Source organism: Grampus griseus, assembly GCF_964374135.1.
Source record: "Grampus griseus genome assembly, chromosome: 5".
NCBI lineage: Eukaryota > Metazoa > Chordata > Mammalia > Artiodactyla > Delphinidae > Grampus > Grampus griseus.
This window is the reverse complement of record NC_138998.1, coordinates 28,062,487-28,089,448: the sequence shown is the minus strand read 5'-3', so window position 1 is coordinate 28,089,448 and position 26,962 is coordinate 28,062,487. Positions and strand designations below refer to the sequence as shown.

General features: G+C 43.7%; 1 long non-coding RNA gene across 2 annotated transcripts in view; it reads left to right on the top strand.

The window, feature by feature from the left end:
- LOC309822953 overlaps positions 1–26,414 on the top strand; it is a 34,116-nt gene extending 7,702 nt beyond the window's left edge. Inside the window, exons 3-4 of one of the 2 annotated variants that reach the window (XR_014296784.1) lie at positions 2,045–2,155; positions 25,856–26,414. This is a non-coding gene — a long non-coding RNA (uncharacterized lncRNA). Of the gene's footprint in view, positions 1–2,044; positions 2,156–5,882; positions 6,395–25,855 lie in introns of those variants that run through there. The other variant, XR_014296785.1, reaches the window with a different exon arrangement.
- The last annotated feature ends 548 nt before the right edge of the window (positions 26,415–26,962 follow it).

Here is a 26,962-nt window from a genome sequence, read left to right as displayed (position 1 = left end):
ACTAACATTGTAGATCAACTAACTAAACTATCTAACTATCAACTAAACTATCTATCAACTAACTATCAACTAAATCAACTAACATTGTAGATCTCAAGGGTTCTTACCACCATCACCAAAAAAAAAAAGGTAACTTGGTGAGGTGACGGATTTGTTAATTAGCTTGATTTTGGTAATCATTTCACAATGTATATCCAAACATCATGTTGTATACCTTAGATATATACAATTTCACTTTCCAATCATATTTCAGTAAAACTGGGGGAAAAAAGCTGAAACTTATTAGTATTTTCTTTTACAGCATCTTGTTTTATCTATTTATTTTAGTGTTTGTTTTACCGTACTGAGCAAAGTTTGTCTATAGCAAGATTACAAAACTTCTACCACGTTCTCTTCTAGTACATTTGTTCTTTCACTTTTCACATTCCAACCTTTCCTCCATCTGTAATTTATTTTGCTTTAAACTATAAAGTAGTGATCCAATTGTATTTTTTTTTCCAGATTGCTCTTCAGTTTCCTAACACCTTTTATTGAATAACACATTTTTGGGAATTCCCTGGCAGTCCAGTGGTTAGGACTCTGTGCTTCCACCACAGGGGGCATGTGTTCAACCCCTGGCTGCGGAACAAATATCCCACAAACCACCCGGCACAGCCAAAAAAAAAAAAAATCAATTTTTATTTAATTTATTTTTTTGGCCATGCTGCATGGCTTGCGGGATCTTAATTCACTGACCAGGGATTGAACCCGGGCCAAGGCAGCGAAAGCGCCAAGTCCTAACCACTGGACAGCCAGGGAATTCCCTGAATAATTTATTTTTAGAATACTATCTTTATAATAAACTAAATTTATATATATAAATTATATATAAAATTTTACACATATATATGTTTCTGGGCTTTTAATTTTGTTTCATTGATCTATCTGCCTAGTGTTTTTGTTTGTTTGTTTGTTTTTTGTTCTGGCTGCATTGGGTCATCGTTGTTGGGCGCAGGCTTTCTCTAGTTGTGCTGACCGGGGGCTACTCTTCGTTGCAGTGCACGGGCTTCAGTAGTTGTGGAGCATGGGCTTAGTTGCTCCGTGGCATGTGGGATCTTCCCAGAGCAGGGCTGGAACCCGTGTCCCCTGCATTGGCAGGCGGATTCCTAACCACTGCACCACCAGGGAAGTCCCCTGCCTAGTGTTTTTTTTTTTTTCCCTGCCTAGTGTTTAAAAAACAAAATTCAACCAAGTAAATTTGAAGATCTAATTGACTTTATTTGGGTGGAATCTCATCTAGCAACTAGAAGAGCCTCCAAGGAGTTGTACAATATGGAAGGTTTTTATGGGAAGAAGGGTGGGGAAGGGCAGCTATTAGCAAAAGAAAAGAAAAGATTATTTTTAGGCTAGGGCATCTTTTTCTAGAGGAAGGGAGCAGCAAAGGTTTTATCATGCAGATTGGCTCTTCTTGGTTGGGGGAGGCGGGGTGGAAAGGGAGAGGGCCCATGTGACAGATTACCTTACTGGTGCTTGATTGGAAAATTCCAGACTGGTTGGTTAAGATTACATTTCTGGGAGAGGTTGAAACTGCAATTAGATCAGGTATTAAATCTAGGTTTGGCGTCATGGGCTTTTAACATGAGTGATGCCATTTTGGGACTGTGGTTTTCCTTTTAACTTTCCTCATGTCCCTTACCACACTGTTTTTATTATTCTGTGTTTAATATGTTTAATACCTAGAAGAGATGGTCATCTTTTTTTTTCCAGAATTTTCCCAGATATTCTTAGACTATAAATTTTAAAATTGTGTAGTTAAAAAAAACTCGTTGTTTTAATCCTGGTTATGTTAAATGTGTAGATTAATTTATTGTGAATTGACATCTTTATAATACTGAGTCTTCCTACCCAATATATGTATTTCCCTCCTCCTATCAGACAATTTTTTGAGGCAACCCATTCTATCATTGGGTGATTCTGATAGTTTTTCAATTTCCCGTTGTTTTGAGGTATATCTCTTTATATTTTCTAAGCAATAGTTCTAATTTTGTCATTTGAAACTATACAGGAGTTAACATTTAAAGTGTTAAACATGATCTACAAAAAGCTACATCAGCGCTTCTCAACCTTCTACATCATGGAACACAAAGGAAATCGTAATTGTGCAGTGAACACTGGGGTAAGTAGATGAACTTCTTGCAATCCAAGGTGATGGTGTTGGTGAGGAGAGAAGCAGCTGCTCCAAGCCCTAGTTCTGCTGACTTGCTGAGGGAGCTACAGCTGGGACCCTGTGAAACCCCCCTAGGGCACATCATCTGGGAGGCTCTTCACTAGAAGTTCCACTCCTTGCCCCTCTCCACCTCATTTCTGCTCCCCAGACCTGCTTTTCTTTCTAGACCTTAATATACCAAGCACATTCTCTCTCTCTTTTATTTAAAATTTATTTATTTCATTTATTTTTGGCTATGTTTTCGTTGCTGCGCGCGGGCTTTCTCTAGTTGCAGTTGCAGTGAGCGGGGGCTACACTTTGTTGCGGTGCGCGGGCTTCTCATTGCGGTGCGCGGGCTTCTTATTGTGTTGGCTTCTCTTGTTGCGGAGCACGGGCTCTAGGCGTGCGGGCTTCAGTAGTTGTGGTTCATGGGCGCAGTAGTTGTGGCTCACGGGCTCTAGAGCTCAGGCTCAGTAGTTGTGGTGCACGGGCTTACTTGCTCCACGGCATGTGGGATCTTCCTGGACCAGGGCTCGGACCCTTGTCCCCTGCATTGGCAGGCGGATTCTTAACCACTGCACCACCAGGGAAGCCCCGCACGTTCTCTTTTTGGGACCTTTGCCTTTGCTCTTCCCTCTGCCTAGCTGGCTATGGCCCCAGAAGTTCGCACAGCTGGCTACTCATTCTCTAGCTCACTGGGCAATCATACCTAAAGGAGCACCCCTCTCCTGCCCCAAGTCATGCTACTTTCTTGGTATCACATCAGTTTTAGAAATTTCCAGATGATTTGTGTGTTTGTTGTCTCTCTCCCCACCACTAGAATATAAGCTCCAAAAAGGCAGAAGTCATGTCTGTTTTGTTCTCTTCTGTCCCCAGAGCCTTACACAGTGCCCTGCCCATGCACTCAGTTTGCTCTGTGAATGAGCAAAAGGGCTTCCTACTCTGGATTTTGAAGGATCTTTTTCATGACCACTTCAGTTCTTATTCCCAGCTTGACCTCTCTGTACCTACCTACCTACTTCCCACAACGAAACTTCTTGGTCTGATCAAAGGGCTGCTGGAGGAACTGTCCAGCCAGTTATGACTCCTGCTATCTACACTGACTCCCCACTGCTTTGGCCATCCTGGCCACAGAGACACCACAGGACCTTATCATCCCCCTGGCAGAACCCAGATAATACTGTCTGCAGTATTCTCAGGATCCGTTCAGTTTAGTAACCTTATCAAAAACGGAAATGAGTTTAACTTGGCAGGAAATGAGGTCAGTTTGGCAACTGTTGGTGAAACATTGTACAATGTAAGAGTTAACAGTCTGAGTTAACAAAGCAAGCCATGTCATACAGCAGTGCAATAGGAAGATCAAATGGACCATGAGCCGTGCAGGGCAATTTGGGCTCAGAGAGGGAATATCCCAGTAAACTGATGATGGATCGCTTTCTGTGTACCTTGGACAGGTGAGTGAGTGTATAGTGGAGCACTGCTGAGTCATCCCAACCTGGGATAAAGATCTCTCAGGGCATTGTAGGAGAATGGCTTTGGTTAAAATCAATAAGCACCATTTTTTAAGCCTCCCATACCCTGTGCTAAGCATCTGTTATCTCTACTCCTCCCAATATCCCTAAGTTGGTGATGTTAACCATTTCAGAGAGAATGAAAAGGAAATTTAAATGACTAAAGGACCTACCCAAGGTCTCAGGGTGTGTGATAAGGCAGGGAGTCAATCCAGCCCACACACCCACCCCAATTGCTCCCCCTTTTTTTTTCCTACGCTAAATGAGGAGGAAAATGCAAATATAGGGCTCTAATCTATTTGTTGTTTTACTTTTTTTTTTTTGCGATACGTGGGCCTCTCCCTGTTGTGGCCTCTCCCGTTGCGGAGCACAGGCTCCGGACGCGCAGGCTCAGCAGCCATGGCTCACGGGCCCAGCCGCTCCGTGGCATGTGGGATCTTCCCGGACCGGGGCACGAACCCATGTCCCCTGCATCGGCAGGCGGACTCTCAACCACTGCGACACCAGGGAAGCCTCAATCTATTTTTTTAAATTGAAGTATAGTTGATTTACAATGTTGTGCTTCATTTCTGCTATAGAGCAACGTGACTCAGTTATACACATATATACATTTTTTAAAATATTCTTTTCCATAATGGTTTATCCCAGGAGATTGGATATAGTTCCCTTTGCTATACAGTCTAATGAATTCTTTTGCAAGCAAACATCGGTTTGAATCTATCTACTGGGATATAACATGCTTAATCAATTCTGAAATGTTATATTTAAGCCTTTGGAATTATTCTTGTTAATGGGCCACATACAGAAATAGAAGTTGAGTCAATATAGAAAGAAAATCTACAGAAAAGTCTAGGATGGTTATCAGAGATGATCAGCACACTCAAATTTCCATATGTTACAGTCCATCAAAGCTAATAGATATAAAAGCTAATCAACAGAATAGACCCATAAATGAAAATAATGATGCTATTAATGTAGATGAGGGGGCTTCCCTGGTGGCTCAGTGGTTGAGAATCTGCCTGCCAATGCAGGGGACATGGGTTCGAGCTCTGGTCTGGGAAGATCCCACATGCCGCGGAGCAACTAAGCCCGTGCGCCACAACTACTGAGCCTGCGCTCTAGAGCCTGCGAGCCACAACTACTGAGCCCGCGTGCCACAACTACTGAAGCCCGCGCGCCTAGAGCCCGTGCTCTGCAACAAAAGAAGCCACCGCAATGAGAAGCCTGCACACCGCAACAAAGAGTAGCCCCCGCTCGTCACAGCTAGAGAAAGCCCGTGCGCAGCAACGAAGACCCAACACAGCCAAAAATAAATTAATTAAATAAATTAATTTTTAAAAAATGTAGATGAGGGATACAGTTGAGCTGATTAACCTCCTGTTTCAGCCACATCTTTCCTGAACTTGTGAAGACCATGCTGCAATTATAACCAGAAAGAACAGGGGCTAATTAGAATGATAACTCCATGTGGAGGATATTTAAAGTTTTCATTGCAGGCTCTTATCTCCCCATTTCTCCTGGATAATTATCACCACTGGCTGCTTCCCCCTCCCTCACTGCTAATGACACACACACACACACACACACACACACACACACACACACACACACCCTCTGGCAGTACACCAGGATGTTTGAACTGGCACTAGGGAAAGGAGTAAAGTTCTTCTTGGCTGGGAGGTGCAGTCTGAAAACTGCCAACAGCTATTGTTCCATTCACTTGTAGAAACTTGACTGAGACAAAGTGGTTGACCTACAGAGAGATGCACAGACAAGAAAAGGAAGGGGAGAAAGAGAGAGTCAGTCTTACTTGCCGTTGCCCTTGAGGCTGTTTCTGTGGTCGTCTAAGCTAGTAGAGCTGGGTTTCTTTCACTTGGCAGGCTAACTGTTTACCGTTTTCATTCCAAGCACCTCAACCATCAGCTTTCTATTGGCTGTTTGAGGTTCATCCCTTCTGATGGGGGAGAATTCTGTTTTGTGTGTATTGGTGTGTATGCGTGTGGCCTCACCCATTCTTTCCTGGGAAATCTTTCCAGTCTCCGCCCCTACCAGCCATGTGTTCTCAGGGACTGTACATAAGTTTTAATACTCACTTGAAATAAAGTGAATTCTACTTTTTAGGTCAGCCTCATCTGTTTAAAAAGAATCTGTTTGGTGTTTTTCTTTCATTTTACCCCTAAAACTAGATGTGGGCAATCCTTGGTGTAAACTGTGGAATAGAAGATAAAGCACTAGAATGGACTCAGGGGCCCGGATCCTCGCCTGGCTGTGTGACCTTGTGCAAGTTTCTTGAAAGTTTTTGAATCTGTCTTCGTCTGTTAAATGAAATGAGTATGTGCAAACATCTAGTACAATGCCTGGCACACATTGCATGCTCAGTAAATGTTTGTGAAATGAATAATTTAATGAGGGAATTGAATCCTAGTGTCCCTTTTTGAGTTTACTATATGGACAGTAAATTCCTTTTGGTCTTTAGAGCTCTACCCCACTCTTAGTCCACTGAGACCAAAGGTTATACCCCTCCTCTCCTGTTTGTTGAAATATCAAAGCCCTGGAAGACAGCATTTGATTGGCAGAGCTTCTGTCACATGCCCCAAGGGGGCAGTGAGAGGAGCTTCCTATTGAAAGAATCTTCTAGGGACACTTGCATCTTCCTAGTAATTAATTTATGCTCAGGAACTACTAGTAAAGTGAATACCAAGGCAAACTTATCATAAAATAATCACACTATACTTCAAAATCAAATATATTCATGGAGTCAATTATTTGTGCCTTTTCCCCACTCCTTTGGGAGAATAATCGGATTTGTCTACTGAAACTCAACAGCTTTGCCATCAACCAAAAACATTTATGAAGCTTCAGACTATGGTAGAAGAGCAGGGGATGTAAAGAGGTGGCAGGTCCAAACCTTAATCATGAAGACCTTGGCCATTGCAAAGACAATATTACTGCCATAGTGTTCATTTATAAATCAGCAAGTATGTTTGCTATAGGAACTTCTAAAATATTCTAGGGTCTAGATTGTGACAGCAGAGGACCAGAGGATTTTTTTTGGGAGGGGGCCATGTTGGCCGGCTGGCGGATTTTAGTTCCCGGACCAGGGATTGAACCCACATCCTCGTCAGTGAAAGTGCGGAGTCCTAACCACTGGACCACCAGGGAATTCCCAAAGAGGATTTTATTTGTTATTGTTTCCCAGTTTTACTGAGCTATAACTGACATAACATTGCATTATATTAAGGTATAAACATAATGATTTGATATATGAAGCTTGCAAAATGATTACTGTTAAGGGATTTTGAAACACTCTCAGTAACTTTCATTTTGGGTTCTGTAATGGATTTTCATCTCCTTATTGACTCTTGTATACTAAATGTTTATTTCCTCTGATTATAAATGTATCCGTGGATTCTTATCCCATAGTGTATAAGATCACTATTATATAAAGTTCAGATGCTAGCGTAACTGGTGGCTCCTTCTCCAGACGTCAGGGCCCGCTCACTGAGGTGCAGGTTCTGCGCACCCCAGCAGATGCAGTCCTGCGCAGGCGCAGCTGGAACCCCTACGGAGTAGTTTTCTGACTAAGACTGACCGAAGGTTGGCTTGCTCCTCCTGTGGTTAAGTTTAAAGGAGCATTTTCCAAGGGTCTTTTCTAAACCAGAAATGTAGATTTGCCCTTGTGGTCTAGGTAAACACTTTCCCTCCTGAATTAGGCTCAAGTGTTAAGGAATCTCATGGTGCAGTAAATGCCCTTATTCAGGTTCACACCACCTTGCAACCCGATTAAAGGGAGCAAAGTTTAGACTCTGTGGGGTCCTGATCCTGGCAGAAGCAGTGACCAGTCTCACCTGGGGAGACTTCTTTTACTAACTGTTGTCTTTTGAGTAGTTGTTTTCAATAATCAGCGTCAGCCACAGCCAGGGGATCCTCAGTCCCCTTTTCTGACCCTCAAGCCCAATCAGTCCTGCTACCTTGGAATGCTTTTTCTTCCTGCTTACCCCAGAGCAGCCTGAAGATAGTGGATCCTGCTGGGCCATTCCTGTGCCCTGGGGCTAGAATCTGGAGTTTCAAGTCATCAGCAAGGGAGAGTCCTTCCTGAGCTTGTGGCCTTGTCTTTCACCCAAAGGCAGAGCTTGAAAGAAGATAGTGACTTCAAAGGAAGAGGGAGAATTCCAGACTAGAGATAAGCTCCAGAGAAAGTTAAAGAAAGAAGGATAAACAGAATTTGAATACCATTCAGTCTGTCAACTAGGTTAAAAAATTAGTCATACATAGAAAAGGAGCTGAAAAGATTAACATTAAAATGTTGACAGATTTTTCTTTTCTTAAAATTGATTTATTTAATTTATTTTTGGCTGCGTTGGTGCGTGGGCTTTCTCTAGTTGCGGTGACGGGGGGTCGGGGGGTGGGCAGCTACTCTTCATTGCAGTGCACTGGCTTCTCATCGCGGTGGCTTCTCTTGTTGCGGAGCACGGGCTCTAGGCGCACGGGCTCAGTAGTTGTGTCTTGCGGGCACTAGAGCGCAGGCTCAGTAGTTGTGGCACACAGGCTTAGTTGCTCCACGGCATGTGGGATCTTCCCCGACCAGGGCTCGAACCTGTGTCCCCTGCATTGGCAGGCGGATTCTTAAGAACTGCCACCAGGGAAGCCCCAGATTTTTCTTTTAATATGAGATTACAGCTGATTTTTCTTCTTTTTAAAAAATAATTATTCTTTTTTATTGACATATCATTGATTTACAATGTTGTGTTAATTTCTGCTGAACAGGGCAAAGTGATGCAGTTTTCTTTATATACTTTCTACCAGTAGGTGTTACCTTTTCCATTTATTTATTTATTTATTTTTAGCACTGGCTTTAGGCGCCGGGGCTTAGTAGTTGTGGAGCATGGGCTTTGTTGTTCTGTGGCATGTGAGATCTTCCCGGACCAGGGCTTGAACCCCTGTCTCCCGTAATGGCAGGCAGATTCTTAACCACTGCGCCACCAGGGAAGTCCCTACCTTTTCCTTTTTTAAGTTGGGTTTTTTTTGTTTGTTTGTTTTTGTTTGTTTGTTTTTGTGGTACGCAGGTCTCTCACTCTTGTGGCCTCTCCCGTCGTGGAGCACAGGCTCCAGACGCGCAGGCTCAGCGGCCATGGCTCACGGGCCCAGCTGCTCCGCGGCATGTGGGATCTTCCCGGACCGGGGCACGAACCCGTGTCCCCTGCATCAGCAGGCGGACTCTCAACCACTGCGCCACCAGGGAAGCCCTAATGACTGGTTCTTATGCAGTACAAATGCATATCTTCTTTGCTTCAGCTTGGGACAGTTATGAAGGGCAATCCTAGCTTCAGAGCTCCCCCAGGGATTGCTGCAGCCTCTGTTGCAACCTGCTACTACTTGGCAACCTAACTTCTCTCTTGGCTGCATCTCACTTCTCTCATTCCCTCACAGATGTTTCTGAAAGTACTTCCCAATAACCCACGCGCACACAAATTTGTCTGATGGTCTATTTCCTGGGGTACCCAGCCTACTGCCATAGGCAATAAATTATTGAGTGATGGAGTGTAGGTGGGTGGGTTTTTCACATTTTGCTCCCTTACATAAACTGGAATAATTTATTTATAAGACTTGTATAATTTTTAATTTGTGTTTAAATATTACCATTAAATAGAAACTATAATAACAAGGTTGAGCTAAATTTTAAAAAAGAAACTCTCATGCCCCCATAACTCTCCCCCTTCCCACCCAGTAGTCTCACTACTGTAGCACAAGTCATTTCATTTCTATGTACTTCCCTGAGCAGGGATCACACATGGTCATATTTTTGCCTGGCTTGCTGTGGTGGAAGGAACCACATAGTAATGAAGATTTCTCATAAAAGTGGACTTTTCACTGCTCTATATGAATGCTGAAAGAGCAAGGCACACTTGAACCAGAACAGGCATTCAGAGCATTCTGAGAGCCATTGTCTCCCGCTTGGGTCCAGAGCGGGTGAGTGAGTTGTATTCCATGAAAAAGGAAATTCCTGGAGGAACTTCACTTCATATCACACAGCCTCTGAGCCAAAGGAGCAGAACTGAAATTCAGGGTTCTGAGCTGCAGATTCTCAGTGCAGCCTTCTTTCCACCAAAGAAAGTCTCCATTTTCTTTTTCTTTCTTTTGTGTGTGTGTGGGGGGAGGGGTCACGCCATGCAGCTTGTAGGATGACCTGGGATTGAACCCGTGGATTCCTAACCATGGGGCCACCAGGGAGTTCATTCCATTTTCTAAAGGCTGAATATTCTCTGATTAGGATCCTCCTCTAGATGAACAGAGCAGGTGTCTATTCTCTGACAAGGGCAGAGGAACTCTTGTCCTTGGAATGGAAGAGAATAGAGAAACCTGTTCAAAGGACCTGCTAATCTCTGGTCACCCTGAGGAAGTATCTGTGGTCCTCAGCTGCACAGGAGTCACTTCCTCTCCCAACTTTTCTCCAGAGTTGTATTCTCAGGTTTCCCTGGGAACTGATCTCTAGAAGCTGTGGGGAAACACTCTCCCACTAGTTATTGTCACACATCCATGAAACTCCCCATTTAGGAGTCAATAGCTCAGGTTGGGCAATGAACAATTAACCACAAATGGGGTGGTTGGAGACTTCCCTCAAAACTGAGGAATTTCAAAATTGTCTATGTTTGTTGATCCAGGACAGTTGTGCTTTATAACAAGTGTTGATGAGGATGTGGAGAAATTGGAAGCTTTGTGCATTGTTGGCAGGAACGTAAAATGTTACAGCCTCTGTGGAAAACATTATGGCAGTTCCTCAAAAAATTAAAACTGAAATTACCATATGATCCAGCAAACTCACTTCTGGAAGTATGTATGTATCTGGAAGAATTGAAAGCAAGGTCTCAAAGAGATATTCTCACACCCACGTTTGCAGTGGCATTATTCACAACAGGTAAAATGTATAAGCAAGCCAAGTGTCAGCTAATTAATGAATGGATAAACAAAGTGCTATATACATACAATGGAGGATTATTCAGCCTTAAAGAGGAAGAAATCCTGATACATGCTACAACATGGATGAATTTTGAGTATATCATGCTATGTGAAATTAGCCAGTCACAAAAAGACAAATGCTGTATGTATGATTTCACCTATGTGAGGTATCTAAATTAGTTAAATTAATAGAGACGGAAAGTTGAATGGTGGTTGCCAGGGGGAGGGGAATGCGGGGAGTTGCTTAATGGGCATAAAGTTTCAGTTCTGCAAGATGGAAAAGTGCTGGTGATTGGTTGCAAAACAATGTGAACACAGTTAACATTACTGAAGTGTACGCTAACAAATGGTTAAGATGATAAATTTTAAGTTATGTGTTTTTACAATTAAAAAACATAAAGCACCAAATGAACAGGTCAAAAAGCAAATTAGATATAACTGAAGAGGGAATTAATAAACTAGAAGATATAGCTGCAGAAATTATTCAGAATGCAAAACAGAGAAACAAAGAGATGTTAGGAAACATGAATGATGCAATGAGAGGTCTAACACACAGACAACTGGGCTCCAGAAGAAAAGAATATAGAAAATAGAAAATAGATATTATTCAAACACAAAATGCCTGAGAAATTTTCCAGAATTGGTGAAAAATATGAACTCTCTGGTTCGGAAATCAGAATGAATCTCAAGAATAAAAATAAATGAAAATAAATCCAAACTTATAGACTTTTTTTTTTTTTTTTTTTTTGCTGTGCTGCATGGCTTGTAGGATCTTAGTTCCCCAACCAGGGGTTGAACTCGGGCCACTGCAGTGAAAGCTCCAAGTCCTAACCACTGGACCGCCAGGGAATTCCCCAAACCTACAGTCTTTATAGGGAAACTGCAGAAGATTGAAGACAGGGAGACTATATTAATAGCATCTTGAGAGCAACACAGATGCATGATCAACTACTGAAGGCTGTAGGTAAATGGGTAAGTAGGCAATGGTACGTCACACAATGTGTACATTGTACATTAATACATGGAATAGTCAGTGCTAAAAGAAATAAGCTATCAAGTTGTAAAAAGATATGGAGGAAACTTAAATGCATATTACTAAGTGAAAAAAGCCAATCCGAAAAGGCTACATACCGTATGATTCCAAGTATATGACATTCCAGAAGAATGCAAAAAAGTTTTGCAAAAACATTGAGATGGTAAAGAGATGAGTGGTTGGCAGGGGTTATTGGGGAGGGAGGGATGAATAGGTGAAGCACAGGATTTTTAGGGCAGTGAAACTATTCTGTATGATAATATAATGGTGGATACATAGCATTATACATTTGTCCAAACTCATAGAATGTACAACACCAAGAGTGAAACCTGACGTAAACGATAAACTTGGAGTGATAATGATGTGTTAATGGAAGTTCATCGATTGTAACAAATGTACCTACCACTCTGGTGACTGATGTTGATAGTAAAGACAGTCTGTGTGTGTGTAGAGGTCTGGGGTAAATAGGAACTCCTTGTACTTTCCACTCAATTTTGCTGTGAGTCTAAAACTCTGAAAAATAAAGTCTATTAAAAAAATCCAAGAGGGCTTCCCTGGTGGCGTATTGGTTGAGAATCTGCCTGCCAATGAAGGGGACACGGGTTCGAGACCTGGTCTGGGAAGATCCCACATGCCATGGGGCAGCTGGGCCCATGAGCCACAACTACTGAGCCTGCGCATCTGGAGGCTGTGCTCCTCAACAAGAGAGGCTGCGACAGTGAGAGGCCCGTGCACCGTAATGAAGAGTGGCCCCCCACTTGCCGCAACTAGAGAAAGCCCTCGCACAGAAACGAAGACCCAACACAGCCAAAAATAAATAAATAAAAATAAGTTAAAAAAAAAATCCAAGAGGATGAAAGACCACCCAAGCATCCAGAAAGAAAAACAAATAACCAACAATAAAAGGACAATTACACTGACAGCAAATATCTTAAAACAAAACAATAATTAAAAAAAAACTTTTAACGAACAGACTTGTGGTTGCCAAGGGGGAGGGGGAGTTGAGGAAAGGTTGGATTGGGAGTTTAGGATTAGAAGATGCAAACTATTATACATAGAATAAACAAAATGGCCCTATTGTATAGCACTGGGAACTATATTCAATATCTTATGATAAACCATAATGGAAAAGAATATGAAAAAGAATGTACATATATGTATAACTAAATCACTTTGCTGTACAGCAGAAATTAACACAACATTGTCAATCAGCTATACTTCAATAAAATACATTTAAAAAAAAAAGAAGCAAATCTAAATAGATTCGAGAAGCTGCAAAAAAAAAAATTTTTTTTAAATACACATAACAGGGACTTCCCTGAAGACACATTGGTTAAGAGTCCGCTTGCCAACTCAGGGGACATGGGTTTGATCCCCGGGCCGGGAGGCTCCCACATGCAGCAGAGCAGCTGGACCCGTGTGCCACAACTACTGGCCCCGTGCGCTTGGAGCCTGTGCTCTGCAACAGGAGAGACCACTGCAGTGATGAGCCTGGGCAACGCGATGAAGAGTAGCCTCTGCTCGCTGCAACTAGAGAAAGCCCGTGTGCAGCAAAAAAGACCCAATCCAGACAAAAATAAAAAATTAGGGCTTCCCTGGTGGCGCAGTGGTTGAGAGTCTGCCTGCCGATGCAGGGGACACGGGTTCGTGCCCCGGTCCAGGAAGGTCCCACATGCCGCAGAGCGACTAGGCCCGTGAGCTATGGCCACTGAGCGTGTGCGTCCGGAGCCTGTGCTCCGCAACGGGAGAGGCCACAACAGTGAGAGGCCCGCATACCGCAAAAAAAACCCCAACAAAATACAAACAAAAAAATTAAAATAAAGTAAAATACACATAACAAGAATTTAAGGTTGGTTATTGCTAGGTATGGTCACGCCCTATTCCCCTACTCCCTTATCCCTACCCTCTGTTTGTCCTCATTAATGTGGATGGTAGCTTTTATTTTCTAAGTAGGAGAAGGGATAGGCCAAGGTGAAGGAAGAGAGGAGAAAGTTTATTGAGGGAGGAAAGGGTGTTTGGTTTTAAATAGTGATATTGACCTTGGGAGAGAAGAGATCTAGAAAGGCCATTGGTCCATCTCCATTTTAGTGGGGTAAGATTATTCCTACATCAGTCTCTATGGGCAGGGGACCACTGCAGACACTTTCAGTGATGGTGCCCATTGTATAGGAGCTTAGAACTCTAGATACATGATCTCATTCAGTCTCTGAGAGAAGTTGCTCACCAGCTCCGTTAGACGATGCCAACCACAACATTTCTAGATATCTTGGTTGGTGTTATGCTTCCTGCTCTTTGTTGGTTGAAATTCTGCAGTTTCCCTCTGATTCCAGCATTTCTTTTTGCTTATGAGCAGAGTAAGGCAGGATAAGGTTTTGAAAATTTTTATCTCCAGCCTGAACCTTTCTCAGGAACTCCAGGCTGCTAACTGAATATTGCCACTGGAATGTCTAAATAAGCATCTCAAATTTAACATGTCCAAAAATCAAGCTCTTGATTTAGTCCTTTCAACTTGCTTGTCTTGCTCTTTTTCCTCTCTCAGAAAATGGCAACACCACCCTTTGAGATGCTTAGGCCCAAAACCTGGAAGCATCTTTCTCTTCTTCTGTCTCTCGTACCTCATGTCCAATCCATCAGGGAATCCTGTTGGCTCTATCTTTCAAAATATATCCAGAATCCAACCACCTCTCATCACCTCCACTACTACCATACTGGTCCAAGTCTCCATCATCTCTTAGTTGGATTACTGCAATAACCTCCTTAACAGTCACCCATGGTAGGACTGCACTAAATAATTGTTGAATGAATAAACGAAGCAATTCTCAGGTATGAGTTATCTTTGGCGGTTTGATGGGTCATGGTTAATCTTGAGACCCTTTACCATATTTTGGAGAGAGAGTGAGAAGAAGTAGTATTTGGGCAGCAAGTACTGTGGGTCCATGGAGGAGACAATGGAGTGGAAAGTTGAAGCAAACTTGAAAAATACAGGAGAGAGGAATCAGTAGAATTGGGACTCTGAGTGGGAATCAGCAAAGACAATCCAGGTCACTGAGTGTCCTTGTCCCTGCTGTTGTGATTGCCTATCCTTTGCCTGTATAGAGAGCCTGACTGGATACCCTGCTTCCCTCTGTTGACCCATCCAACCTGGGGTCCTGTGAGGTGATTTCCATGAAGCCTGGAGGTGAATGACCCTCACTGAAGACCAGGTGAAGAGCAGTTTCCTTCTGAGCTTCAGAGATGCCTCCAATGAGGGAGGGAATTGAGTGGATCAGGCAAGCTCCTGGAACTCGGGCTGAAGAGGAAAGTAAAGGAAGGCATCTAGGTGTGGCTTGGCCTGAGACTGCTTCCTCTGCTGCTGGGCAGCCCCATGTCCCCTTCTCCTCCCTCTCCCCATAGGAGACCCAGCAGCTGCTTCCAACAGTCTGGGTCTTCTGCCTATATTAAGAGCCCTTCCAGAAGTTCATCCTTCTTTCCCCTGACTCTTCTTAGCCATTCTTCCAGTAGGCACCTAAGGCCTGGTCCCCTTCTCTTGGTCACTCAGGGACTCTTCTCCAGACCAGCTAATGGAATCCGGTTTGGAGAAAGTGCTTGGCTGGGTTCCCTACATGTTGAGTTCAATTTCTTCCTCTGGGTGTGTTTTAGCTTCCAACTGGGATCTTTGCCATAGTAATTATAATAACCACACTCTGCATGGAGGATCTTAAAGCTATATAGGCAAACAAACAGAAAGGAGTTCTTAAGGAAAGTCAAGTAGTTATCAGAATCTCCCACCCCACCAGACCCGGAAGCTCTATACTCGCCTCCCCATAACTTAGTGAACATTGTTTAAGCAGCTTGAAATTCTTTCTACAACCACATGGAAATTGGACATCCTGAGGGAAAGGGAAGTTTCCCCACCCCAACCCTGCTCCTCCCCAAGCCCTCCCCTTCCAGCCAGTAGCAGTGTTATTCACCTGACTGCTTGAGAGAAAAACCTAGAAGTTCACCTTCATTTTTCCTTATCCCTCACCTCTCATCCTGTGTATCAACAAGGCGTACTGTATATGCAACTAGAGATGATCATACTAAGTGAAGTAAGTCAGAAGGAGAAAGACAAATACCATATGACATCACTTATATGTGGAATCTAAAATATGACACAAATGAACCTATCTATGAAACAGAAACAGAATCACAGACCTAGAGAACAGACTGGTGGTTGCCAAGGGGGAGGGGGTTGGGGGAGGGATGGAGTGGGAGGTTGGGGTTAGCAGAGGTGGGCTGTTATATACAGAATGGATGAGCAACAAGGTCCTTTTATAGCACAGAGAACTATATTCAGTATCCTATGATAAACCATAATGGAAAAGAATGTTTTAAAAAAGAAGGTATAGGGACTTCCCTGGTGGCGCAGTGGTTAAGAATCTGCCTGCTGGATGTGGTCCCAGTGCGACTGCATTGTCTGATTTTTCAAGAGAGGCCAGAAAGTGGGTTTTCATATAAAATCTCCTGAATCTGAAGTGCTGACAACAAATTCAACTGAAAAATAATTATAACTGGGGGTGCTTCTGGACTGCTGGCCATGTTCTTACCTTGACCTGGGTGATAGTGGCAAGGGTGTTTATTTTATACCTAGTTGTTAAGTTGAACATGTAGGTTTTAAATAATTATCTGTGTGTATGATATGTTTCATAATAAAAAAATATGTTTTTAAAAGGAAAAAAAAAAAAAAGAATCTGCCTGCCAATGCAGGGACATGGGTTTGATCCCCGGTTCGGGAAGATCCCACATGCCACAGAGCAGCTAAGCCCGTGCACCACAACTACTGAGCCTGCACTCTAGAGCTCGTGAACCACAAATACTGAGCCCATGCACCACAACTACTGAAGCCCGTGTGCCTAGAGCCCGTGCTCCACAACAAAGACAAGGTACCGCAATGAGAAGCCCACGCACCGCAATAAGGAGTAGCCCCCACTCACTGCAACTAGAGAAAGCTCATGAGCAGCAACGAAGACCCAACACAGCCAAAAATAAATAAATAAGTAAATTAATTAATCAAAAATTTAAAACTAAAAAAATAAAATAGAAGGTATATGTGTGTGTGTGTATATATATAACTGAATCACTTTGCTGTATAGCAGATATTAACACTACTTTGTAAATCAACTATACTTAAAAAAAAAATTCAGGGCTTCCCTGGTGGCGCAGTGGTTGAGAGTCTGCCTGCCGATGCAGGGGAAACGGGTTCGTGCCCCGGTCCAGGAAGATCCCACAAGCCGCGGAGCGGCTGGGCCCGTGAGCCATGGCCGCTGAGCCTGCGCGTCCAGAGCCTGTGCTCCGCAACAGGAGAGGACACAACAGTGAGAGGCCCGCGTACAGCAAAAAAAAAAAAGTTCATTAAAAACAAAAGAAGAAACACAACAAAACAAAACAAAAAAAGAACAAGGCCTGCTGTGTCTACAGAATATGCCCAGAATCTATTTTCTTCTCTTCACCGCTTAGTGACCGTTGTGTTTGTGTTGAACAACTGCAGTGATGTGCTAACTGGTCTTCCTGCTTCTACTCTTGTCCTGCTGTAGATCACTCCCCCCAGAGCAGCCAGAGCCATCTTTCAGGGACAAGCCCACCCCACTATTATTCTGCTCATAACCCTCCAAAGGCTCCCACAGAACTTCTGATACATTTCAAACTTCTTACCACAGTGCGCGAGGCTCTGCATGATACGGCTCCAGCCTTCCTCTCCCACCACACGTCTTATTACCCTCCCCCTCAGCCACATGGCCTTACCTGCTCCTTCAGTGTGCCAAGTTTGTTCCTGCCTTAGAGCCATGGGAGTCGTTAGCAATGCTTAAAATGCTTTGTGAAGATTTCTTCATGGCTGGCTCCTTAGTATTTAGGACTTAACTCAGTACTATTGCTCCCTAATGAAACACCCCCAAACTCAGTGGCTTCAGAACAGCAGTTATCTGTTTCGCTTATTATCTATCTGTAATATGGGTAGGGCTTGATGAGGAAGATGCATTTTTGTTCCACATGGCGACAGCTGGGGCAAATCAACCGAGATCTGAGGATCTGCTTCAAAGATGGCTCACTTTCATGGCTGGCACACTGGGGCTGGCAGTCGTCTGTTAGTTAAACCAGGGTTGAAGGCGAGGGACCTTGGTTGTTCAAGGGGTCCCAAGAGAGTCAGGTGGAAGCTGTGATGTCTTTTATGACCCAGCCTAAGAAGTCACATAGCATCACTTCTATTGTACTTTATTAATTTTGCAAGTCGAAACACCTGTCCAGGGACTTCCCTGGCGGTCCAGCAGTTAAGACTCCGGGCTTCCACTGCAGGGAGTGCAGGTTCCATCCCTGGTCAGGGAACTAAGATCCCACACGCTGCGCGGCCAAAAAGTAAATAAATAAATAAATATTAAAACAAACAAACAAACAAAAAGAAACACCTGTGCAAGTTCAAGTGGAGGAAACACGGGCTCTACCACTTGAAGGGGGAGCGGCAGGGTTCTGCAACAGCACACAGAAATAGGAATACTGCTTTTCCGGATGACTCTCTCTGCCACGGCTACCTCCTCAGTGCAGCCTTCCCTGACAGCCCGATATAAATTCGCTTCTCCTCACCCCGCAGAGTCATTCTTTACCATTTCAGTCTCTGGCTTATTCACAGCAAGTTGTCTTGCCCATTTATTTGCTCACTTGCCGCCTGTTACAAGAATATAGTCCCACCTCCCACCTGCTCCTCCAAGAGCAGGATCCTTGCATGAAGGGAGGCCAGACCACAGGCTGTTGCACTAGGTTCTGGCAGTTGCAGTGGGAGAGGGGAAGGCTATTTAGAGATATGTAAAGCCAGTCAGATTTGTGACCGACTGGCTGTGTGGGGGGGAAGGGGGAAGGGAGGACCCTGGATTGCTGGTCCATCTCAGAGCGAGGAATACCATGACACTGAAGGTGTGCATGGCTTAGGACTACCTGACAGGGGCCACGCTGAGCGCTGCATTACTGGGGGTAAGTGGTGTTAACGTGTGTGGAGAGTCTGGTTGGATGGTCACCATACCCCTTTCTTGACGTTTCCAAGAGTCCAGGCACATCTCCCAGCTCTCTTCCAGTTAGGTACGGGCCAGGTGAAGTTATGGCCAAAGAAATTTAAGTGGCAGCTGAAGGATGTCACTTTAAGGCATGGTATTAAAAGCCATCCCGCCACATCCTGCCCCCTTCTCCTTCCTTATAGGAGTGTGAACCATGGCAGCATCACAGATGGGAGAGGCCTGGGTTCCTGAATGACGAGTAGAGTCGAGAACCACCTTTTCACAATCTTTTTTTTGGTTCATGACACAACAGTTTTGAAGAGAAAAGGACAGTTGTAGAGTATCCCCACGTACAGGATTTATCTCAATGTTTCTTCATGTTGTTATTTAACTTCCTCCTCTATTCCTTGCATTTGCTGCAAATGGAAAGTCAGCTCTGTAGCTTGATTCGATTCAGATTAACATTTTTTAGTAAGTATTTCAAAGTTAATGTTGTACTTTATATTGCATCCTATCAGGAGGGACATCAATGTCTGGGGTCCCACCTTCGGTGATGTTATGTTTGAAGACTGAGCTTAGGTGGTGGTTGCAGATTTCTCCATCATAAAGTCACTTGCCCCTTTTGCAATGAGTATGTAAACTATGGGGTAACCTTTGGTCACCATTGTGACATCCTGTTCCTGACCAATATTTCACCTAATATTTTTAGCATCCACTGTGGTTCCTTCCCTCAACTGTTTATATTAAGTAGTTTTCTAGCATTTCTTGAGCAACTTACTATGTACTGTGCCCTCTTCCAAGGGTTTTACCTGTATTTTCTTTCATCATCACCATAACCCTATGAGATAATTTTATTTTCTCCGTTTTATAAGTGAGGAAACTGAGGCATAGAGAGGTGTATTAGTTTCCTATTGCTGCTGTAACAAAAGTCCACAAACTCAGTGGCTTAAAACAACACATTTATTATCTTAGCTTTCTGGAGGTCAGAAGTTTGAAGTGGGTCTCACTGGACTAAAATCAAGGTGTAGGCAGGGCTGCTTTACTTCTGGAGGATCTAGGGAAACATCTGTTTCCCGACCTTCTCCAGCTTTTAGTGGCTGCCTGCATTGCTTGGCTTATGGTCCCCTTCCAGCTTCAAAGCCAGCAATGGTGGGTCGAGTTCTTCTCATATAGCATCGCTCCGATCTTGTTTCTATCGTCACAACTCTTCTGACTCTGACTGACTCTCACTTCAGTCTCCCTCATCCATTTTTAAGGACCCTTGTGATCACACTGGACCTACCTGCATAACCCAGAACAACCTCCGTATCTTAAGGCCAGCTGATTAGTCCACCTTAATTCCACCTGCAACCTTAATTCTCCTTTGCTATATAACCTAATGTATTCACAGTTTCTGGGCATTAGGACATGGACATCTTTGGAGGGGCCGTTATTCTGGCTACCACAGAAGGTAACTTGCTTTGTTCACACAGCAAGTAAGTAGCAGAGCTGGGATTTAGGCTCTGGAAGTCTGGTTCCAGGGCCCACATTTTTGATCCCTATGTTTTGCTTTTTTAAAAAAATTTTTATTGAAGTACACTTTATTTGATCCCTATGTTATGCTTCCTATACAAATGTACTAAGCAACAGGTTTGGAATAGTTTATTATGACTTGCATAATCCCTCCAGCCACACTTTTCCCATGATTTCATAAGTTATCATGAAATTCTCTATTACATTTTGGCTTCCCACAGTATGCTATAATGTCTAGATCCAGAGTCTGGGACTAGCTGGCTTGGGTTCAAATTCCAGCTAGGTTATTTACTTGCTATATGATTTGGGCATGTTATTAAAGTTCTCTGTGCCCTAGTTTCCATAATGTAACATGGAGAATTAATGATATTTATTCTATAAGGATATTGTGAGGATAAAAAGAGTCATTATAGGGCTTCCCTGGTGGTGCAGTGGTTGAGAGTCTGCCTGCCGATGCAGGGGACACGGGTTCGTGCCCCGGTCCGGGAGGATCCCACATGCCGCGGAGCGGCTGGGCCCGTGAGCCATGGCCGCTGAGCCTGCGCGTCCGGAGCCTGTGCTCCGCAATGGGAGAGGCCACAACAGTGAGAGGCCCGCATACCGCAAAAAAAAAAAAAAAAAAAAAAGAGTCATTATAATTAAAATGCTTACATAGCAAGTTCTATGTGTTACCTAGAATTGTTTATTACTTCTGCATATTCCTAAGAGATCACCTGGTCAGATTGGTTTTCTGGCCCTTATCTTTCATCTACAGTCATCAAGTGACACAGGGAACACTCCTGTCACAAAAAACACAAAGCTTCAGTAGAAGACAAATGGCCCTGTTACAGCGACCACCAGCACCGGTATAAAGAGCCAATGACAAATTTTCTTTGAGTGAGCACCAGGGAAAATTTGATCTCTTTTCTAAACAAAATCTGTCAACTTTTATAGTTTGGAGAATACTGACATATTTGCAGCATTGGCTTTTCTTATCATTAAAAATTTTTTTTATTTTAATACACTTTATTTTTCAGAGCAGTTGTAGACTTACATACAAATTGAGGAGCTAGTACAGAGAGTTCCCATATACCCAACTTCCTCTACTATTAACATCTTATGTTAATATGGTACACTTGTTCCAATGAATGAACCAATATTGATAAATAATCATTAATCATTAACCATGCTTTATTCAGATTTCCTTAATTTTTACCTAATGTCCTTTTTCTGATCCAAGATCCCATTACACTGAGTTACACTGAGTTATCATGTCTAAGGCTCTTGTTGGCTGTGAGAATTTCTCCTTGGTTTTGATGACCTTGATTTTGAGGAGCATGAGTCCCTTTTGTACAATGTTTTTCTGTTGGAATTTGTCTGGTGTTTTTCTCATGGTTAGACTGGAGTTACGGGTTCTTGCGAGGAAGACCACAAAGATAACGTCCAATATTCATTGTATCATATGAAGGTGCGCACTACCAACATGAGTTATCTCTATTGATACTGACCTTGATCACCTGGCTGAGGTCGTGACTGTCAGGTTTCTCCATTGGAAAGTTACTCTTTTCCCCCTTTCCACACTGTGCTCCTTGGAAGGAAATCACTATGCCCAACACACACTTAAGGACTGGGGAATTATGCTCTAGCTCCTTCACGAATGACTTAGTTTCCTAGGGTTTTGTAATGAAGTACCACAAATGGGTGACTTTAAGTGACAGAAATTTATTCTCCCACATGTTCTCACTGAAGCCTCTAGGGGAGAATTTGCTCCATGCCTCTCTCCTGGCATCAGGTGCTGCTGGTGACCCTTGGCATTGCCAGGCTTGTAGATGCATCACTCCAGTCTGCCTCCACTGGCACCCAGTGTTCTCCCCCTGTTGTCTTTGTGGCCTTCTCTTCTTCTGATACGAACACCAGTTACATTGGATTGGGGCCCACCCTAATGACGTCATCTTAACTTGATTCCACCCGCAACACTCTTTCCAACGAAGGTCACAGTCAGAAATTCTGGGGTTTAGGACTTTAAAATATCTTTTTGAGGGACACAATTCAACCCATAACACAGCAGAATATCTATATAAATTATCTGGAATTCTTCTGCAAAGGAGATTTATCACGTCTTTCCTATTTATGTATTTTCAATTTTATTTATTTTATTTTTATTTTTAATTGAAGTATAGTTGATTTACAATGTTGTGTTAGTTTTAGGTGCACAGCAAAGTGATTCAGTTATACACATACATATAGCCATTCTTTCTCAGATTCTTTTACCATATAGTTCATTACAGAGTATTAAGAAGATTTCCCTGTTCTATACAGTAGGTCCTTGTTGATTTTCTATTTTATATATAGTAGTGTGTATATGTTAATCCCAAACTCCTAATTTATCCCTGCCCCCCACTTTTCCCCTTTGGTAACCATAAATTTGTTTTCTAAATCTGTGAGTCTGTTTCTGTTTTGTAAATAAGTTCATTTGTATCAATTTTCTAGATTCCACACGTAAGTGATATCATATGTTATTTGTCTTTGTCTGATTTACTTCACTTAATATGATAATCTCTAGGTCCATCCATGTTGCTTCAAATGGCATTATTTCATTCTTATTTATGGCTGAATAATATTCCACTGTTTATACACCACATCTTCTTTACCAATTCATCTGTTGATAGACATTTAGGTTGCTTCCATGTCCTGGCTGTTGCAAATAGTGCTGCTATGAACATTGGGGTGCATATATATTTTCAAATTATGGTTTACTCCAGATATATGCCCAGGAGTGGGATTGCTGGATCATATGGTAGTTCTATTTTTAGTTTTTTAAGGAACCTCCATACTGTTCTCCGTAGTGGAGAATATTTACATTCCCACCAACAGTATGGGAGGGTTCCCTTTTCTCCACACCCTCTCCAGCATTTATTATTTGTATTCTTTTTGATGATGGGCATTCCAACCAGTGTGAGGTGATACCTCATTGTAGTTTTGATTTGCATTTTTCTAATAATTAGTGATGTTGAGCATCTTTTCATGTGCCTCTTGGCCCTCTGTATGTCTTCTTTTGAGAAATGTCTATTTAGGTCTTCTGCCCATTTTTTGATTGGTTTTTTTATTTTTTTGATATTGAGCTGCATGAGCTGTTTGTGTAACCGAGCAGGACCCTATGGGGGCTTCCTGGGACAGGCCTTCCCCCGTATCCTCTGCTTTAGCTCCTCTCTGAAGTACCTAGATAACAGTATTTGATGCACATTTCCTGAGTTGTTTTACAGAAGTGAAAACCCCCCATTAAATGGAAGATGTTAACTACCTGATGACCATGAGCACATAGCCTCCTGGAGCCTAAGGACTGATAAGGTTAACCCCTGTGACACTGCCTGGTTACCTCACCATCAGCCAGTCAGAGAAGTGTGTACCAGTTGATCACTTACCCTGTGACCCCCACTCCCTCACCTGGCTTTTACAAATGCTTTGCTGAAACCCTTCAGAGAGCTCAGGGCTTTTTAGGGCATGAGCCACCCGTCTCCTTTCATGGCCCTGCAATAAGCCTTTCTCTGCTCCAAACTCTGACATTTGGTTTGTTTGGCCTCACTGTGCATCGGGTACATGAACTTGCGCTAACATTTGTATATTTTGGAGACTTATCCCTTGCTAATCACTTTGTTTGCAAATATTTTCTCCCATTCTGTGGGTTTCCTTTTTGTTTTGTTGATGGTTTCCTTTCCTGTGCAGAAGGGTTTTTTTTGCAGACGCGGGCCTCTCACTGTTGTGGCCTCTCCCGTTGCGGAGTACAGGCTCCGGACGCGCAGGCCCAGTGGCCATGGCTCACGGGCCCAGCCGCTCTGCAGCATGTGGGATCTTCCGGGTCCGGGGCACGAACTCGTGTCCCCTGCATCGGCAGGCGGACGCTCAACCACTGTGCCACCAGGGAAGCCCAATCTCTGTCTTTTAATCTGTGTATTTAGCCCACTTACATTTTTAAACTATTTAAAAAATATACTTTATTTTTTAGGGCAGTCTTATGCTTACAGCAAAAACTGAGCAGAAAGCAAAGAGTTCCCAGATATTTTCCCCAGTTTGTGGCTTGCCTTCTCATTCGCTTAAGACAATTCACATTTAAAGTGATTACTGGGGGGAAATTCCCTGGCTGTGCAGTGGTTAGGATTCCACGCTCCCACTACAGGGGTCACGGATTCGATCCCTGGTTGGGGAACTAAGATCCACAAGCCTCACAGCTCAGTCAAAATAGAAAAATAAAGTAAAGTGATTATTGGTATCATCAGATTAATATCCACCATGCTGGTAACTGTTTTTTCTTTGTTGTACTTGTTCTTTATTTCTTTCCTCTTCTCTTCTTTCTACTGTCTTTTTTTACATATATATATAAATTTATTTATTTTATTATTTTTGGCTGCATTGGGCCTTCATTGCTGTGTGCGGGCTTTCTCTAGTTGCGGCGAGCAGGGACTACTCTTTGTTGCAGTGTGCTCGGTGGCTTCTCTTGTTGTGGAGCACGGGCTCTAGGCACGATGGCTTCAGTACTTGTGGCACATGGGCTCAGTAGTTGTGGCTCACGGGCTCTAGAGCGCAGGCTCAGTAGATGTGGCACACAGGCTTAGTTGCTCCGTGGCATGTGGGATCTTCCTGGATCAGGGCTCGAACCAGTGTCCCGTGCATTGGTAGGCGGATTCTTAACCACTGCACCACCAGGGAAGTCCCTATCGTCTGGTTTTAATTGAGCATTTATATAATTCCATTTTAAACTTTATCTCTTTTTGAAGAAAAGTTTTGCTGCTATTAGTTACATCAGTGATTCTGAACTGACAGTGATTTTGTTCCCTAGGTGACATCTGCCAGCGTCTGGAGGTATTTTTGGTTGTCACAACTGTGGGAGGGCTACTGGTATCTAGTCAGTGGAGGCCAGTGATGCTGTTAAACATCCTACAATGCAAAGTTCTGTCTCCCACAGCAAAGAATAGTCTGATCCAAAATGGCAGTAGCGTGGCTATTGGCAAACAATGAATTAGATAAAAGAAACCAATGTATATTAGTCAGGAAAGGCTGGGTTAAGGTTGTAAAAAGGATCCCAAGAACGTTATTGACTTGGAGCAACTTATTTCAAGGAAGCAATCTTACCAATGTGCCTGGAAGTGGGGGAACCGGAATTATTTGATGAAGAGCACTAATGGTTATCGCACAATAATACAGGCTTTTTCCTTTGGTTGCCGAGAAGCTCAGAACTATGTTTTAAACACAATAGCAATAACGTTTGTGTTTGTTCAGGTCTTCCAAGAAGTAGATGCCAAGATGAGGTTAGGCCCCAAGAGATTCACTGGGAAAAGACCTGAGAGGGGACCAGTTAGGAAGCTGGAGGAAGAGGTTGGGAGAGCATCAGGCTGTGTGGAGGAGAGGGGAGGAGGGAGAAGGGTAGACACGAAGTCTCAGAGAGCAGTGCACTTCTAAAAAAGTTCTGGCTCTGCTGATGAGGGGTCCTTGAGCTGAAGTTGCCTGTCAGCAGAGTCCCATGTCTCCAGGGTACAGGCCCACCTTGGGGCCCCTGTTGTGCTCAGTCACTGACTGTGGGTGGCCTGAGGGAAGTCGTGATGGTCAAACACACTCCCGCAGTTGGAGATATGAGAGGCACAGTCTCATGGCCACTTCACTGTACAAATTCTCTTCTCCACAGGTCCAGGGAGCAGCTCCTGCTTGGCTCCTGGAGGTCTCTCTTTCTGAGGGGACACAGAAGGAGCTTATTGGACAACGACAGTCCCCGTTCATGCAGCTGATCTCTCGGTTACAACTGGCATTTATCCTCTCTCTGCTCCACGACTTACTCTAAATTTCACTCACGCTCATTGGTCACCTCTGCAGGCTGTAGCTTACCTGGTGGTATGACTCTTGTTATTGTGGACTAAGAATGCTGCTTGCCATATGAGCAAACAAAGGATGTTGGCCACCAAGCCATCAGCCACTACAGCTGCCCCCAGCGGCACACCCTGAGGGGACTGGGGATGGGAAGTACAGGATACCTGCCCTACATAGCTAAGGTGCATATCAAAGGAATGATTTCAAAGAGCCCGGACTCTTGCATCTTCCCATACATAGAAAAGCACTAAATTAACTTGGTGTCTGGTTTTCTTTATCTGATTTCTGTTGCAAAACTCCTATGTATCCTGGTTCCTCCTCTCCCTCTTCGGAACAGACCCTAGAGCTATTTGAGAGGCTGCCTGCCGGGCTTGGAAGCCCTCATAACGTCTGCCAAATAAAACATAACTCTCAGCTTTTAGGTTGAGAATTTTTGCATTTTTTTCAGTCAATATAATCATAACCATCTGAGGCCGGGGTTGCTACACGTGTCCATTCACAGGGAGCACCAAGGGGCACTGATGTGGATCACGTGGGTTCCCACCCCCTCACCCCTGTCACGGTGTCAAAGCAGTTCTACCTGCCATCTGCTCAGCAGGGTCAATTTCTCTTGCCAGTGTGGTGACTCCTCGCATCGGCAGGACCCTGAGGAGGAGCTGTGGCTCGTAGTTCAGTGAGACCCTGCTTGTGTTCCCCTGGCGAGAACACAACCCCTTTGGGGGCCAGAACCTTCAACCACGCAGAGCTGAGTTGCAGGCATGGGAAGCACAAAAGTGGGTCCTGGGAGTGATGGTTAATGGGGCCACTCCTGCTCCCCCGCTTTGGCTCCCAGACCCAGGAGGACTTCCTGGTCCACTGCAGATCACCTTTTCAGGCTTAGCTGGCCTGGTGTCTCTTGGCAGCCTGCTCCCCAGTCTCACTTTGCAGC